This window comes from Microcaecilia unicolor, chromosome 5 (genome assembly GCF_901765095.1).
Source record: "Microcaecilia unicolor chromosome 5, aMicUni1.1, whole genome shotgun sequence".
Lineage (NCBI taxonomy): Eukaryota > Metazoa > Chordata > Amphibia > Gymnophiona > Siphonopidae > Microcaecilia > Microcaecilia unicolor.
Genome location: NC_044035.1, coordinates 347382959 through 347401797, shown reverse-complemented (window position 1 = coordinate 347401797; position 18839 = coordinate 347382959). Strand labels below are relative to the sequence as shown.

General features: G+C 44.0%; 1 protein-coding gene across 2 annotated transcripts in view; it reads left to right on the top strand.

The window, feature by feature from the left end:
* ZDHHC7 (zinc finger DHHC-type containing 7) overlaps nucleotides 1–18839 on the top strand; it is a 141081-nt gene that overhangs the window by 1237 nt on the left and 121005 nt on the right. The gene's annotated exons all lie outside the window — the stretch shown is intronic.

Sequence of the window (18839 nt, the reverse complement as noted above, 5' to 3'; positions counted from 1 at the left end):
GTTATCAATAGAAATCAAACAAAATAAAACATGGAAAAGAAAATAAGATGATACCTTTTTTATTGGACATAACTTAATACATTTCTTGATCAAGAAATGTATTAAGTTATGTCCAATAAAAAAGGTATCATCTTATTTTCTTTTCCATGTTTTATTTTGTTTGATTTCTATTGATAACCTGATTATTTCCAAACTTCTGGCCATGGATTATTTGTATAGTACTGATAAGTGTGCTAGCCCTGTGCTGCTAGACGCACTTTCTTTCTTTCATTTATTTATTGCACTTGTACCCCACATTTTCCTACCTCTTTGCAGGCGCAATGTGGCTTACAAAAACCATCATGGATAATGAAAATGAGAAGAGGATATACATTTGGTGTTACAGAAGGATGTTGTTGGATTGCTTGGTGATGGAATACATGATAGTAATATAATAGAATGCATTAATAACATTTCTGGGTATATGTACGAGTTTCACGTGATTTGATCTTTCGTGGTAGCATTGAGATTGTGAAATATACCCTCTGAGTGGTATCTCTGAAGGTATAACCTGAGAGAGACCTTTTCATTTTGGGGTATCAGGTTTATGGCTATGAAGGATAGATACTTCCTTTATACAGGAAAAAAATATAAGAATTTAAGAAAACAAATGATGCATCTAATTAATGAGCTGATGCTCAGCCATCGGTTTGTGGCTTCTACTACCAGAATAACAAGACATATCTGTGGCAATGTTATAAACTAACGACATGCAAATTCAGGTTCTTTGCTTACACCGTATACTGTCTATTGACATGTTTTACTACTGCATAGTGTGTTGACATTGTAATTTCCAGTAGCATTCCATGCCATACCTTCTACCATTATTTGAATACTTTTACTGCTGTAATTGTCCGTTGCATATGTTTGAATTATTCTTGCTGTACATCCCTCCCTACCCATCTTCAAATCATTGCTCAAATCCCACCTCTTCAATGTCGCCTTCGGCACCTAATCACTACACCTCCTCTCAGGAAATCTAAACTACCCCAACTTGACATTTCGTCCTTTAGATTGTAAGCTCTTCTGAGCAGGGACTGGCCTTATTTGTTAATTTGTACAGCGCTGCGTAACCCTAGTAGCGCGCTCTAGAAATGTTAAGTAGTAGTAGTAGTACATCGTCCTGAGTGAATTTCTTCAAAAAGGTGGTAAATAAATCTTAATAAAATATATACAACTTGTGCGGTAATCAGAGGAATCCTGCTAGTGATGAGACACAGTATCCAATGTTATCCTTATGTCAGGCTTTTGTTTGTTTTGGATGCTTTTATATTGGTACCCAGTTAATAAGCAGCCTATAAATGGAAAAATAAATAAAATCTATAGTAAGGCTGCCTTCACTGTGCAAAGAAAATGATAGTACCAGCATATATCTTACACATGAATTGGAATGGAATGTTCTGCGCATCAATATTAACGTCGCAAAACTATCTTGCTGATATTTCTGCACAGAACAAAATTCCATTTTATGCACAGATGTGTGCTGGTACTTTCCTTTTTATATGGACACGTGCACAAAGTTGCTATCTTCTGTTCTGTCTTTTAAAGTTGCAGGCACTTTATCTGGTTGCAGAATAAAGAAACAAGACGTTTAAATCCCCCAAAACTGGCATTGCATCCTCTCGACCAGCTCTTCTACACTGCCCCAGAGCTAGCAGTAATGTTTCTCGCGTTTTGCACACATTAAAATTCTGTTTACTTCTGTGCATTGTAGAGGAGTACGTAATGGTCTTATTACCATTCATTTTAACACATCGTGCGCCCATGTCTACCACACAAGTTAACTGCTACGCTGAACTCCTTTCTGCATCGTGCGACCGGTAACATGCACACAGAATAGTAAACATAGTAGATGACGGCAGAAAAAGACCTGCACGGTCCATCCAGTCTGCCCAAGAACATAAATTCATATGTGCTACTTTTTTATTTGTACTGTCCTCTTCAGTGCACAGACCGTATAAGTCTGGCCAGCCCTATCCCCGCCTCCCAACTACCAGTCCCACCTCCCACCACCAGCTCTGGCACAGACCGTATAAGTCTGCCCAGCACTATCCCTACCTCCCACCACCGGCTCTGGCACAGACCGTATAAGTCTGCCCAGTTCCATCCCCGCCGCCCAACCACCAGCCCCGGCACTGACCGTATAAGTCTGCCCAGCATTAGTCGCACCTCCCAACCACCAGCCCCAGCACAGACCGTATAAGTCTGCCCAGCACTAGCCCCGCCTCCCAACCACCAGCTCTGCCACCCATTCTAGGCTATGCTCCTGAGGATCCCTTCCTTCTGCACAGGCTTCCTTTATGTTTATCCCACGCATGTTTGAATTCCGTTACCAGTATTCTTCGATCTGAGGTAGCTTTCTGCATTGGCCCCAAGAGCCTAAATATTTAGGGCCCTGTTTACTGAGCTGCACTGTAGGTGCACTAACACTAGAGACACCCATATCAATATATCGGTGTCTCTAGCATTGGCGCGTGCTAAAAACACTAGCACGCCTCAGTAAACAGGGCCCTTAGTAAACTTTTTTTTTTTTCCTGTACATACGTAAGGAAAAAAAAAAGTTTAATAAATTAAAGCCTAAGACTATGCATTTTACTTTCCTTTGGTGGATATGCCTTGAATTGTACAATATTGTTTTGACAATCCTTGCATGACTCAAGAACAGTACTGCAGTGTATGGAAACCTTCACTTCACTTCTTATGTGTGGTAGCGGTTTTATATTCATTTCAAAAACGTGTTGTGATAAGTAAGAGGGTGTCCTATATGGTGTAGGCCACTAGAGGGCGCTAGGAGAATAGGTGGAGGTCACTAGGACCGGGGAGAGCCCTGGGAGGTCCACAGGTGCAGGTGGTTATGGGCTGGGTCCTGGGTGGCTAATTAACCACTTTATACCCCACCCAGTGTTGCCAGGTGGGCGGTTTTACCGCCCAATTGGGCGGTTTTCCGCGACCCGCCGCGGGAAATTTTTGCCCGCGGCGGGTTGCGGTTTTTTGGGCTTCTTTTTTTTCTTTTGGGCGGTTTTCAGGCGGTTTTTTTGGCCGCGGGGGGCGGGGTTAGTGACGTTTTGGGCGGGGTTAGTGACGTTCTGGGCGGGGCCGATGATGGGGTAGGCGGGGCCGATTACAAGGGAGGTGGGGCCGGTGACGGGGGAGGCGGGGCCGATAACGGCGGGGGCGGGGTTGATGACGGCGGGGGCGGGGTGATGACGCGGGGGTGGGGGTGTCAGGGGTGGGGTTTGAGTTTGGGCGGGTTTGGGCTGGATTTAGGCTGGTTTGGGTGGGAAAAAATTTTTCCACCTGGCAACCCTGACCCCACCTGAGTTCTGAAAGGAAGGGAAGTGAGCTAGCAGCAGAAGAAGAGAGAGCCCCTGAAAGATACTGGCTAACCTTATGGACTTGGGGTGGACTGGGTGTCCAAAGGCGATCAGCAGGCTGAAAGTCCTGGGGTAAGAAGTCCCTAAAGCATTAGTGTTTGACTGTGTGTCCTCAGTACTTATAGGAACTGTGTGTTCAAAGAGGGGACTGTGTGTCCAAAGAAGAAAAGACTGTGTGTCCGGAACTGTGTGTTCAAAGAGGGGACTGTGTGTCCAAAGTACTGAGAGAAGCAGGCTGCAAAGCCTGGGGTTGAGAGTCCCCATAGTATTGGTGTAGTACTGAGCCCCTGTATCTGTGTGGGGAGGCTCAGTGTGAAGATCTATGAAAGGATAAAGTATTAAGCTAGAAGAAGTGTGCCCAGGGGCTGGAATAAAGAGTTGCCTGAGAAATACGCAGTTGGTGAAACCTGTTTAATTTGCTTAGTGGGAACCAGGTCACCCTGAGCGAGAAGGGGTAGCACACTAATTTGCATATGATCTGCATATTGAGAACCAGGTCACCCTGAGTGAGAAGGGGGATATCACAGTGTGAACAGCAACATTTCATAGAATGCAATTGTTATGCATGAAACAAGAATAATTCTATCATTTCCTATCTAAACTATTTGGGTTCTCTTTCTTTTTCTTCTTCTTTTTTTTTTGGTTTAAAGATTTTTTGATGACATTGGCATGCAATGGTTGGCAGCACCCTTTTCTAACAATATGCCTCTGTATATTAATTAGCCTATTATTTCAAAATTAGGGGTGACCAGACATGAAATCAAATAACGTAAATGAAGAACACTGGTTCTAACAATTGAAAAAGGAACTAGATTATATTTGAAGGCAGTTTGTGTTTTTGTACAGTATGACATGGGGCAGAGGAAGTCAGAAGGGACAAAAGAGATGCTGGCCCTGGAGAGGTGGAAAGGAACGGAAATGGAGAGATGCTGGCCCTGAGTGGGAGGAAGGGGAATAATAGTTTGTACTCTGAAAGAATTACAATTTTTTTTTAGGGAAACTGGAATCAAAGTTACATGATTAATCTTGTGATTACAATTTTAAATCAATGTGTTGCAGTACTTTTTACTAACAATTGCATACGGGAGGGCCTGTGTTTGCGGACAAGACTCAACAGTGATATGTAGTGTTCCGATTCTAAACCTACATAGTTCAGGAGTGAGCCATGGCAACTGAGGACTGGCGTCTCATCTTCCGCCAGGGTCGCTTTACTCATACTACCCCTCTCCTCAAGACCCTTCACTGGCTCCCTATCTGTTTTCGCATCCTGTTCAAACTTCTTCTACTAACCTATAAATGTATTCACTCTGCTGCTCCCCAGTATCTCTCCACACTCGTCCTTCCCTACACCCCTTCCCGTGCACTCCGCTCCATGGATAAATCCTTCTTATCTGTTCCCTTCTCCACTACTGCCAACTCCAGACTTCGCGCCTTCTGTCTCGCCGCACCCTACGCCTGGAATAAACTTCCTGAGCCCCTACGTCTTGCCCCATCCTTGGCCACCTTTAAATCTAGACTGAAAGCCCACCTCTTTAACATTGCTTTTGATTCGTAACCACTTGTAACCACTCGCCTCCACCTACCGTCCTCTCTTCCTTCCCGTCCACATTAATTGATTTGATTTGCTTACTTTATTTATTTTTTGTCTATTAGATTGTAAGCTCTTCGAGCAGGGACTGTCTTTCTTCTATGTTTGTGCAGCGCTCCGTACGCCTTGTAGCGCTATAGAAGTGATAAATAGTAATAGTAGTAGTCTCTTGTAACCAGAGCTAATATTGTGATGTCATAATGCCTCAGGCCACCAATAAGAGCCAACCTCATCAGTGATGTCACAATGGCTTGATTGTCCTATACTTGGCTCACTTTTATTACATAGCTCTTTGAGCAGGGACTGTCTTTCTTCTATGTTTGTGCAGCGCTGCGTATGCCTTTTAGCGCTATAGAAATGCTAAATAGTAGTAGTAGTAGTCTCTTGTAACCAGAGCTAATATTGTGATGTCATAATGCCTCAGGCCACCAATAAGAGCCAACCTCATCAGTGATGTCACAATGGCTTGATTGTCCTATACTTGGCTCACTTTTATTACATAGCTCTTTGAGCAGGGACTGTCTTTCTTCTATGTTTGTGCAGCGCTGCGTATGCCTTATAGCGCTATAGAAATGCTAAATAGTAGTAGTAGTAGAAGTAGCATTGTGATGGATGGGCTGAGTTGGGGAAGGCATTTAAAAATAGAGGATTCCCCTATATGAGAGTTCATAGTGCTGTATAAATTGGATCGGGAGTCCAATGGAACGAGAAACTGCTGGGCAAAAAAAAAAAGTTTTGATTATAGTATCCATTTTTAGATACATGGAGAATCAATTCAGTAGAGAAATGATGTACCAACCTAAGAGCATGGAAAATAGAAAGTAACCCAAGCTAATTTTAGATACATTTTTGAGACATCGTGGAGGGACATAATCGAATGGCGACAGCCATCTATATGGCCGGCACTGCAAACAGCGGTCCCGAAACGTATTGTCGAAAAAGATGGCCGGCCATCTTTCGTTTCGATAATACGGTTGGGGCCGGCCAAATGTCAGAGATGGCCGGGTTTGAGATGGCCGGCATAGGTTTTTGCTGATAATGGAAACCGAGGCCGGCCTTCTCAAACCCGGCCAAATCCAAGGCATTTGGTTGTGGGAGGGGCCAGCATTTGTAGTGCACTGGTCCCCCTGACATGCCAGGACACCAACCGGGCACCCTAGGGGGCACTGCAGTGGACTTATTGCTCCCATGTGCATACCTCCTTTACCTTGGGTGCTGAGCCCCCCCCCCAAACCCCACTCCCCACAACTGTACAACACTACCATAGCCTTTAGGGTTGAAGGGGGGCACCTACATGTGGGTACAGTGGGTTTCGGGTGGGTTTTGGAGGGCTCACATTTACCACCACAAGTGTAACAGGTAGGGGGGGAAGGGCCTGGGTCCGCCTGCCTGAAGTGCACTGCACCCACTTAAAACTGCTTCAGGGACCTGCATACTGCTGTGATGGAGCTGGGTATGACATTTGAGGCTGGAAAAAATGTTTTTTAATTTTTTTTTTAGGGTGGGAGTACGGGGAGGTCATCCCCGATTCCCTCCGGTGGTCATCTGGTAAGTTTGGACACCTTTTTGAGGATTGGTCGTGAAAAAAAAGGGACCAAGTAAAGTCACGCCCTTCTTTTTTCCATTATCAGCTGAGGACGCCCATCTCTTAAGCATGCCCCCGTCCCGCCTTCGGTACACTGCCGACACGCCCCCGGGAACTTTGGTCGTCCCCCGCAACGGAAAGCAGTTGAGGATGCCCAAAATCGGCTTTCGATTGTGCTGATTTGGGCGACCCTGAGAGAAGGACACTCATCTCCCGATTTGTGTCGAAAGATGAGTGCCCTTCTTTTTCGAAAATGCCCCTGAAAGTGTTTCAAAGTTGTTAAATCACAAGAGGATTGTGAAAAGTTGCAAGAGGAACTTAACGAGACTGGAAGACTGGGCATCCAAATGACAGATGACGTTTATTGTGAGCAAGTGCAAAGTGGGAAAGAGGAACCCAAACTATAGCTATGCGATGCAAAGTTCCATATTAGGAGTCACCACTCAGGAAAAAGTGTCGTCGTTGATGATACTTTGAAACCTTCTGCTCAATGTGCAGCGGCAGCTAAGAAAGCAAATAGAATGTTAGGAATTATTAGGAAAGGAATAGAAAACAAAAATGAGCTTAGTCAAGATCGGGAGGCAGGGCTGGTGGTTGGGAGGCGGGGATAGTGCTGGGCAGACTTATATGGTCTGTGCCAGAGCCGGTGGTGGGCAGTGGGTCTGGTGGTTGGGAGGCGGGGATAGTGCTGGGATCTGTGCCCTGAAGAGCACAGGTACAAATCAAAGTATGGTATACACAAAAAGCAGCAAATATGAGTTATCTTGTTGGGCAGACTGGATGGACCGTGCAGGTCTTTTTCTGCTGTCATCTACTATGTTACTGTGTTATAATGCCTTTGTGTTGCTCCATGGTGCAACTGCACCTCAAATACTGTGTACGTTTCTGGTCACCGCATCTCAAAAAAGGTATAGTGGAATTAGAAAAGTTATAGAGAAGGGTGAAGGAAATGATAAAGGGGATGGAACAACTTCCCTATGAGAAAAGGCTAAAGCGGCTAGGGCTCTTCAACTTGGAGAACAGATGACTGAGGGGAGATAATGGAGGTCTATAAATACTGGGTGGACTGGATGCTAGGAATTATTAGGAAAAGGATGCAAAATAAGACCAAACATATTATAATGCTTCTGTATCGCTCCATGGTGTGACTTCACCTTGAGTATTGCGTTCAATTCTGGTCATTGTATCTCAAGAAAAAAGTTATAGCGGAACTAGAAAAAGTTCAAAGAAGAGTGTCCAGAATGATAAAAGGGATGGAACTCCTCCCATATGAGGAAAGGCTAAAGAGGTTAGGGTTCTTCAGCTTGGAAAAAAGACAGCTGGGGGGGGGGGGGGGGGGGGGACAGATGATTTGAGGTCTGTAAATTCCTGAGTGGTGTAGAACGGATAAAAGTGAATCGATTTTTCACTCTTTCAAAAAGGTACAAAGACCAGGGGGTGCTCAATGAAATTACCTGGAAATAATTTTAAAGCAAATAGGAAGAAATATTTTTTCACTCAAAGAATAGTTAAGCGCTGGAACATTTTGCTGCAGGATGTAGTAATGGCGGTCAGGGTATCTAGGTTTAAATAAGGTTTGGACAAATTCCTGGAGGAAAAGTCCTTAGTGTGTTATTAAGATGGACATGGGGGAAGCCACTGCTTGCCCTGGGATTGGTAGCATGGAATGTTGCTACCAATTGGGTTTCTGCAAGGTACTTATTAGCCACCTGTTGGAAACAGGATACAGGGCTAGATGGACCATTGGTCTGATCCAGTATGGCTATTTTTATGTTAATGGGTAGAGGGAAATCGCTTGTTCACGCTTTCCCAAAATACTAGGACTGGGGGGGGGGGGGGGGGGGCAAGCAATGAAGCTACTAAGTAGTAAATTTAAAACTAATCTGAGAAAATAGCTCTAGAATTTGTTGCTAGGAATGTGATAAAAGCAGTTAGCTTAGCAGGGTTTTCCCTACATTTAAGACCATTTTTACCACAGAGTAAAATGGGTGATTTTCTCATTTTTTTTGTATTAATGGCCATATGCTAATGTCAGTAGACAGGTCTCACGTGCTAATCGTGTGCTAGCCACTTAGTACGCGATAATGTAGCTGCGCTTAGTACTGCAGGAATGCCCACACTCTGCCCACCAGACACGCTCCCCCCAACAAATTTAAAATTATTTTTAGCTTATAGTTACACACCGATTTGAAACATACCTCAGGACACCAGAACACATCCCACGGTGAACCATTTTAAGCTGCAGTAAGCTTAGTAAAAGGGGCCCTGTACATTTTTGGTTTCTTGCCGGGTATTTGTGACCTGGATTGGCCACTGTTGGAAACAGGATGCTGGGCTCGATGGACTTTTGGTCTCTCCCAGTATGGCAATACTTATGTACTTACTAGTAAAAAAGGCCCATTTCGAAACGCTATGAAACGGGCGCTAGCAAGGTAAATTCCCACCCATCCTCCCTTCCTTCCCTCCCGAGTTCCATACCCCTCCCTCCCGAGTTCCATACCCCTCCCTCCCTTTCTTCCTTCCTTCCTGAGTTGCAGAACTCCCTCCCTCCCGAGTTGCAGACCCCCCTCCCTCCCAGTTCAAGGGCCCCAGGCGAAGCACATCCACACACCCACCCACACATATGTCCCTCCCTCCCAGTTCAAGGGCCGTCAAGCCCCTCCCACCGCGTTCCAGACTACCTCCTCCCTCACATTCAAAACCCCCCCTCCGCTTTAATGTCCCCTGCACCCCCCTACCGCGACCCTTTGTACACCACCCTTTCCTCCGAAATACCTCCCCTGAAGCTGTCACGTACCTCTGCTGAGCTGACGGATCAAGTTCTGTTCTTTGTCAGCTACGGGGCGTGGCTTCATGATTGAGCATCTGTTGAAGTCTATGTGCGTGCGTCTGACATCAGACGCATGCACAGAAACTTCCACTGATGCTCAATCATGAAGCCACGCCCCGCAGCCGAGAACAGAACTTTGGATCCGTCAGCTCAGCAGAGGTACGTGACGGCTTTGTTGATGCGCCGAGCGGGGGGGGGGGGGGGGGGGTTGTTGCGAAGTGGCAGGGAGCGGCGCAGTGTCTGCTGTTTCCCAGGCAGGGGGAGGAGTAGGGAAACACGCTCCGCGTGTTTCCCTACTCCTCCCCTTGCCTTGGAATCAGCTGAGAATGTGGGCGGAACTATTATGATGCCTACGAACACCTCAGGCTTCACTGCAAGGCTGCTGGCTTCAGAATGTTGGAGGTTCTTTTTATTATATAGGATGAAGTGGTATGAACATTAGCCAAGGTCACTAAAGAGTGACTAACCTTGATAGTTAGAAATTTCCTTACCAGTAAATATATGATGGAAGAGAGGAATTCCTCTAGCTATCAAATTTGCTGTGCCCCTTTTTGATTTTCATTGGGTTCCTTTTTTTTGGGGGGGGGGGGGGGGAGGACCTGAGGCCCTACATCTCAATTTTTCATGTTCAGTAGGTGAAAATGAAAGGTGAACTTTTTGCATGAATACAGTTGAGTATCAATTTCTTTAGGTGATTCAAAATGCGTTTCCTTTTGATTGGATTAAGTAACCCACATACGTTTTTCTTAAGTTAAAGAAATCGTTATCAAATAGGTTTTATACACTCAATGAACATTAAAGACATCCTATAAATCCCCTGTTTCTGAGTTGTCCAGTTGGGTTGTGTTTGTTAGGGGAGAGTGTATTGGGTGGGATTTTGTTTTCTTTGGAGTGGGGGAGGGAGGTTATTGGAAAATTCTTTGTTGTTTATCTTGTACCTTAGAGTTAAAATTAATTGCAAACATAGTTTTCATCTGTATTTTCTGAAGCCATCATTTTGGGCATTTTCCTGCCAGTATTGTTTGGTCTTTGTTGTACTTCTGTTTTAACTCTGATGTCCATAAAAGTCTTTAATAAATTTTTTAAAAAGTTGTCATCAAGGGCAGGTCATTTGTACATAGGTTGACAGGAAGGTGGGGGTGGATGATATCTGGTGGAAGTGACCCTAAAGATCAATTTTAAGGTCAAAAGTTAATGGCCTAGATACGGTAAGCTTGGATAAATATAAAGGAAAGGGACTGGGCTACCATAGTAACATAGTAGATCACGGCAGAAAAAGACCTGCATGGTCCATCCAGTCTGCCCAACAAGACAAGTCATGTGTGCTACTTTTGTGTATACCCTACTTTGATTTGTACCTGTCCTCTTCAGGGCACAGACCGTATAAGTCTGCCCAGCACTAGCCCCGCCTCCCAACCACCAGCCCCGCCTCCCAACCACCGGCTCTGGCACAGACCATATAAGTCTGCCCAGCACTATCCTTGCCTCCCACCACTGGCTCTGGCACAGGCCGTATAAGTCTGCCCAGCACTATCCCCACCTCCGGCTCTGGCACAGACCGTATAAGTCTGCCAAGCGCTATCCCTGCCTCCCAACCTCCAGTCCCGCCTCCCACCACTGGCTCTGGCACAGACCGAATAAGTCTGCCCCGCACTATCCCCGCCTCCAGCCCCGCCTCCCACTACCGGCTCTGCTATCTAATCTCGGTTAAGCTCCTGAGATCCACATACCAAACATACAATAGAATTGAAAATCTGTTGGGTAGGTTCAAATGATGATAAATACTGGAAATAAAGGTTTAAAAACAACTTTGAATAGTAATATTGCTTTACCAATTCCACATAGCAAATCAAAGCCAACTACAAATTTGTTATCCAGCTCATTCCTTATAATTTTATGTAAATAACTCACAAATGAGCTATCTTGGCAGTTATGATTGGAAAGAGAATGCCACACATCACTTTTATAACTAAGGTAGGATAACATCTCTCTATATAAAAGGCACCACCAACATTCTATGAAGCCTCCAGCCGGAAGTGTGAAGGGGGAGAGATATCCGGTTTCCCCTTGAGTGTCTGCCCCGCCCTCGCTCTCTCTGTAACACAAACAGTGAAGGAAAACACAGCAAAGCACGAAATCAAATCACTCTCTCTCTCTGTAACAGTGAAGGACTCAGAGGGGGGAGGGGAGAGAGGGCAGAGGGCACAGACACACACACTCCCACATGCACACAGAAGAAAACCTTGCTAGCCCCCGTTTCATTTACATCAGAAACGGGGCTTTTTTACTAGTTATTAATAATTCATTCCCTCGAAATAATTTCCAATAAATATAATGGGAAGAGATTTTAGAAAAGACAACCTCCAGTATTAGATTACAATTCTTTTTTGGAATCCAAGATTTATTGCTGTGCTGTTTTTTTTTGTTTTTTTTAAATCTTTATAAGTTTAGTACATAAGTACTGCCATACTGGGAAAGACCAAAGGTCCATCAAGCCCAGCATCCTGTTTCCAACAGTGGCCAATCCAGGTCACAAATACCCGGCAAGATCCCAAAAATGTACAAAACAATTTATACTGCTTATCCCAGAAATAGTGGATTTTCCCCAAGTCCATTTAATAATGGTCTGTGGACTTTTCCTTTAGGAAGCCGTCCAAACCTTTTTAAAACTCCACTAAGCTAACCGCCTTTACCACATTCTCTGGCAACGAATTCCAGAGTTTGATTACACGTTGCGTGAAGAAAATTTTCTCCGATTCATTTTAAATTTACTACATTGTAGCTTCATTGCATTCCCCCTGGTTCTAGTATTTTTGGAAAACATGAACAGACGCTTCACATCTACCCGTTCAACTCCACTCATTATTTTATAGACCTCTATCATATCTCCCCTCAGCTGCCTTTTCTCCAAGCTGAAGAGCCCTAGCCGCTGTAGCCTTTCCTCATAGGGAAGTCGTCCCATCCCCTTTATCATTTTCGTCGCCCTTCTCTGCACCTTTTCTAATTCCACTATATCTTTTTTGAGGTGCGGCAACCAGAATTGAACACAATATTCGAGGTGCGGTCGCACCATGGAGCGATACAAAGGCATTATAACATCCTCATTTTTGATTTCCATTCTTTTCCTAATAATACCTAACATTCTATTTGCTTTCTTAGCCGCAGCAGCACACTAAGCAGAAAGTTTTAACGTATCATCAACGATGACACCTAGATCCCTTTCTTGGTCCGTGACTCCTAACGTGGAACCTTGCATGACGTAGCTATAATTCGGGTTCCTCTTTCCCACATGCATCATTTTGCACTTGCTCACATTAAACATCGTCTGCCATTTAGACGCCCAGTCTCCCAGTCTCATAAGGTCCTCTTGTAATTTTTCACAATCCTCCCACGATTTAACGACTTTGAATAACTTTGTGTCATCAGCAAATTTAATTACCTCACTAGTTACTCCCATCTCTAGGTCATTTATAAATATGTTAAAAAGCAGCGGTCCCAGCACAGACCCCTGGGGAACCCCACTTACTACCCTACTCCATTGAGAATACTGACCATTTAACCCTACTCTCTGTTTTCTATCTTTTAACCAGTTTTTAATCTACAATAGAACACTACCTCCTATCCCATGACTCTGGAGTCTTTCATGAGGTACTTTATCAAACGCCTTCTGAAAATCCAGATACACAATATCAACCGGCTCCCCTTTATCCACGTGTTTGTTCACCCCTTCAAAGAAATGTAGTAGATTGGTGAGGCAAGATTTCCCTTCACTAAATCCATGTTGACTTTGTCTCATTAATCCATGCTTTTGAATATGCTCTGTAATTTTGTTCTTTATAATAGTCTCAACAATTTTGCCCAGCACCGACGTCAGACTCGCCGGTCTATAATTTCCCGGATCTTCTCTGGAACCTTTTTTTAAAAATCAGCGTTACAATAATAATAATACACATATGTGGAAGAAATGAACAAGCTCTATATGGTTTATCCAATTAATCATCAAACATTTTCAAAAACTAAAATAAAAGCAACAAACCAAAAACAAAAAGCAAAAAAAAAAAAAAGTAGCAGTAGGTTAACAGAGAATAAAGCAGAACAGTATGTGCATATGATTAAAAGGAGTTGATTTCACCTAATAAAGTTACACGCAAATCTAGCAATGACCATGTTTTATGGAAGGACAAAATATGACCGAAAAGTTTTGGCAGCTATTTCCTCATAACGCCTATATGAACAGAGGAAATTCCACCATTCATGAAATGAGACGTGCAGATTATTTTTCCAATGTAAAACAATCAAGTGAAGACCAAGCGAAATCATCAAATTAAACAATTTTACATGCTTTATTTATTTATTTATTGCATTTGTATCCCACATTATCCCACCTCTTTGCAGGCTCAATGTGGCTTACAATTCATCATGGACAATGGAAATAGAAGAGAATATACATTTGGTTTACAGAGGGTTTTGTGTTAACATGGTGGTGAAATACATGATAGTGTTAAAGCAAAAGACATTATAAGACATTTCTGGATATTTTAAAGATTATACAGTTACACATGTTGATCTTTGTGATATATCTTGTTGAAGAGATAGGTTTTCAATAGTTTACGGAAATTGGTCAATTCATAGCTTGTTTTCAGGTTACGTGGCAGCGTGTTCCAGAGCTGCGTGCTCGTATAGGAAAAGGTAGATGCGTGCATTGATTTGTATTTCAGACCTTTACACTTGGGAGGATGAAGATTAAGGAGTGTGCGAGAAGATTTTTTTGCGTTCCTGGGTGGTAGTTCTATTAGGTCTGACATGTAGGCTGGGGCGTTGCCATGGATGATTTTATGGACTAGGGTGCAAAGTTTGGACGTGATTCGTTCTTTTAGTGGGAGCCAGTGTAGTTTTTCTCGTAGGGGTTTTGCGCTGTGCTGAATATTTTGATGTGCCTAATATTAGTCTGGCTGCCGTGTTCTGGGCTGTCTGGAGTTTTTTGAGTATTTGCTCTTTGCAGCCAGCGTAGAGTGAGTTACAATAGTCCAGATGACTGAGTACCAATGATTGACTGACAAACCAAGGGTGGATGCTTTAAGGATTAGCACTTTAAAAGACAAAGCATCTGGAATGCCAAATACTTTCTGAATAATGTCCCAAATCAGTTTCCAATACGGTTGCAAATTATGACAGTGAAAAAGCATATGATCGAGGGATCCCACAGCAGATTGACATGACCAGCACAAATTTGATATATTACGACTTACTTTGCAGGCGCCCAATAGGATTTATGAAAAATATAATAAGTGGATTGTAAAAGAGCAGCTGATAGAGAAGAATGCATGGTTTTGTCCAAAAGACTTTCCGGTCCTTACAGGAAAGTGAAACATTTACTTCCTTTTCCCAGGCAGGGTGGAACATATATTCGGTTTAGACAATTGTAGGAGTTTGTACAATGCTGATGCAGATTTGGGCGCCATGAGGGATTGACATAAACTATGCTGTTTTTAATCTCGTAATGATGTTAGAAGGCTCTCTTTGCATTTGAATTTCTTTTGGTATGGCAACTGTTGCCTCTCCCGAGGCTCCGACTCCTTGAGATCCACTCACTTGAGATTATGATGACAGTACGTCTGAAATGATCTGTTACTATAATTAAGACAAATCAGTCCTGGTACTGTGGACTGTATATAGTTGTTGTCAATACCAGTGCTGGCTAACAAGTTCTTTTGTTTGAAAATCAGCTGTCGATGCCGGCTAAATTTTTACCTGCCATCCGCTTAACCTGTCTGTCTGTGTGAGTTGTCTATATAAAGTTATGACCACATATTGAGTACTCTTGAGTAGGCTAGTGCAGTGGGCTTTGAGCCTGGAGACCTGGGTTCCCACTGCAGTTCTTTGTACAAAAATTTAGAATGTGAGCCTTCTGGAGTACAGAGAAAGTACCTGCATACGTGTAGTAGCGCTATAGAAATGATTAGTAGTAGTAAATTATATGGTTAGTTTGCTAAAAATCCAATAAAGATATCTATCTATATCTATTTATCTATATACTAGCCGTTAAGCCCGTAAAAACGGGCGAGTATTGCAGCCCTCCACTCTCCCCTGGCCTCACCCCGTCCACCGATCCTCCCCCCATGTTCAGTTACCCTCCTCACCGCCGCTCCCTCCCTCCTCCGTGCCGGGCCCCCTGCACTGACCTGACAGCGCCTCTCACCTCCGTGTGAAAGCGCTACAGGCAGCAGCAGATCGCTCTGCTGCTGCCTACAGCGCTTCCATACGGAGGTGAGAGGCGCTGTCAGGTCAGTGCAGGGGGCCCGGCACGGAAGGGGGAGGGAGCAACTGCGGGAATGGGGGGGGGAGGGTGGAGGTTGGTTGGCGCGATGTTCGTTTCCAGACGGCAGTGGCGGCGTCCGACAGTCCGACTCCGTTTCCCTCTCTGTTCCGCCCTCTGACGTCATGACATCTTGACACGAGGGCGGGACAGAGAGGGAAGTCTGTACTGCGCATTTGCAGGTGAGTCGATCACTTGCCGTTTATATGTTTGATATTGCTGAATATTGACCTTGGGTATTTTGCCAGACTGTTGTAACAGCAATCAGGGCAGCATCCGTGGATAGGAAGATTCATATTAGTGATTGGAAGCAGAAGTTGTGCGAAAGTACCGCTTGTTCTTGATTGAGCAGATATGAAGGCAGGAGATGTATATAAATTAAGTAATGGTAAAGGGGTCCAAATCGTACTACACCCCTTTCATTTCAGAGATCTCTTATCAAGACTAAGAAAGCAATTGGATTGGAGATAGGCAAATTAAATCCTAGTAATTGCAATGACATGATACATAGGCATGCGCCTGTGGAACGCATTGCCTCAAGTGGTGAAAACAACTTATGATTACCTAAAATTCAGAAAGTCATTAAAGACTCACCTATTCGGAAGGGCATCTCCGAATGACCCAACTTAAATGACTCAACCCTGCAACACTTCACTATTAAAGATCGTATTGGACATTAATGAACTCTTTTACCTCAACCCAACTTGATTGAATCTTATCTTCCCTATCCCAATACAACATTTTGTACCTATCCCGAACCGGATTTGGCAAATGCCTTCACGGTATTATGTAAGCCACATTGAGCCTGCAAATATGTGGGAAAATGTGGGATACAAATGTAACAAATAAAATAATAATAATAATATATTTAAAACAGCATAGTAGAATATTCATATAGCAGATATGTGAGTTCGATTCCCGGCACAGGCAGCTCTTTGTGACTCTGGGCAAGTCACTTAACCCTCCATTGCCCCATGTAAGCCGCATTGAGCCTGCCATGAGTGGGAAAGCGCAGGGTACAAATGTAACAAAAATAAAATAGATACTATTGGAGATTCTGCATGGAATGTTGCTACTATTGGAGATTCTACATGGAATGTTGCTATTCCACTAGCAACATTCCATGTAGAAGGCTGCACAGGCTTCTGTTTCTGTGAGTCTGACGTCCCGCACGTATGTGCAGGACGTCAGACTCGCAGAAGCCTGCGCAGCCACATTGGTGGTCTGCAAGTGCCGACTTCTACATGGAATGTTGCTAGTGGAATAGCAACATTCCATGTAGAATCTCAAATAGCAGCAACAGTGGAGGAGTGGCCTAGTGGTTAGGGTGGTGGACTCTGGTCCTGGGGAACTGAGGAACTGAGTTCAATTCCCACTTCAGGCACAGGCAGCTCCTTGTGACTCTGGGCAAGTCACTTAACCCTCCATTGCCCCATGTAAGCCGCATTGAGCCTGCCATGAGTGGGAAAGCGCGGGGTACAAATGTAACAAAAATAAATAAATGTCAGCAGAAAACAACCAATGCACCATAATAGGCTGCATGGAAGAGCATTCATAGAAGAGTATATGATACGTTGTCAGCACAGTACAAATGCAACATCTTAATAGGCACTTTAGAGCCTTCGAATAACATAGAAATAATGCTCACGATGTCGGTACAGTACAATGAAACCTCTTAATTGGCAACCGAGAGGGTAAGTGCAGTGACAGACAAGATGGATAGCACAAAGGCATTGTGATCAATAAATGGGTGGCTGAACTTAAGGCAAATTATATATGCAGCTGAATAAGGCATCTGGAACTGGTCTTAGTTATGAGGTGGACCGCAAGCTATTCAGAGAGTAGTCAGTCGCCATAGGTGTTAAAAGCTTGGAGAAGAGCCAGGCTTTCACCTGCTTCCTGAAGCAGAGGTAGTCGCTATGCTCACATTAGCCCTCTCTTTAAATCACTTCACTGGCTCCCTATCCGTTTCCGTATTCAGTTCAAGCTTCTGTTATTGACCTATAAGTGCATTCACTCTGCCGCTCCCTATTACCTCTCCACTCTTGTCTCTCCCTACGCCCCCCCTCGGGTACTCCGTTCTGTAGATAAATCTCTCTTATCTGTCCCCTTCTCCTCTACTGCTAATTCCAGACTCCGTTCCTTTTATCTTGCTGCACCTCTCGCCTGGAATAGACTTCCCGAGCCTGTACGTCTAGCCCCGTCTTTGGCCGTTTTCAAGTCCAAACTTAAAGCCCACCTCTTTACCACAGCTTTTGACTCCTAACCACTACTCACTTGCCCTGTCCTTTTATCCTCACCTCTTTATCCCCTTACCCCTTAATTGTTCTGTCTGTTTGCCTGTCTTATCTAGATTGTAAGCTCTTTGAGCAGGGACTGTCTTTTGTGTATGGTGTACAGCGCTGCGTATGCCTTGTAGTGCTATACAAGTGATAAGTAGTAGTAGTCTTGAGTTAGATGTAGCCCTCTGAGAGTGAGTTTCAGAGTGTGGGGGCTACTTCTGAGAAGGGCTCACTGGTGGTATTACCTTGTGCAGTTTCTTTTGACGAGGGTACCGATAATGATGTTCCTTGAGGGGACCATAGAGGTCTCAAATGTGTATTTTTTTTTATTTTTTTTATTTGTACCCTGCACTTTTTCCCACTCATGGCAGGCTCAATGCGGCAGGCAATGGAGGGTTAAGTGACTTGCCCAAAGTCACAAGGAGCTGCCTAGGCCGGGAATCGAACTCAGTTCCTCAGGACCAAAGTCCACCACCCTAACCACTAGGCCACTCCTAGGTTAACCTTGTTTAGGTATTCTGGCCCATCTTGACAATCAAAGATAATTATAAATTTGGCTCTGTAGGCTACTGGCAGTTTTGAAAGGTTTGAATTTGCAAAATCAAAGCGTCTAGTGGTATGCATGTATGTATTTATCTACCTAGTATTTGATAGACTGCAGTTCAAAGGAATATCATTCCTGATTATCAATCTGCTTCCTATTCAGTGGGAGCTTTGTGTAATTTATCAAATGACACCACGAACAACAACAACAACAACAGAAAATTGCACCATGTATCAACATTCAGTTTGTGAGAGAAGATGATAAATGTATGCCAGAACTGA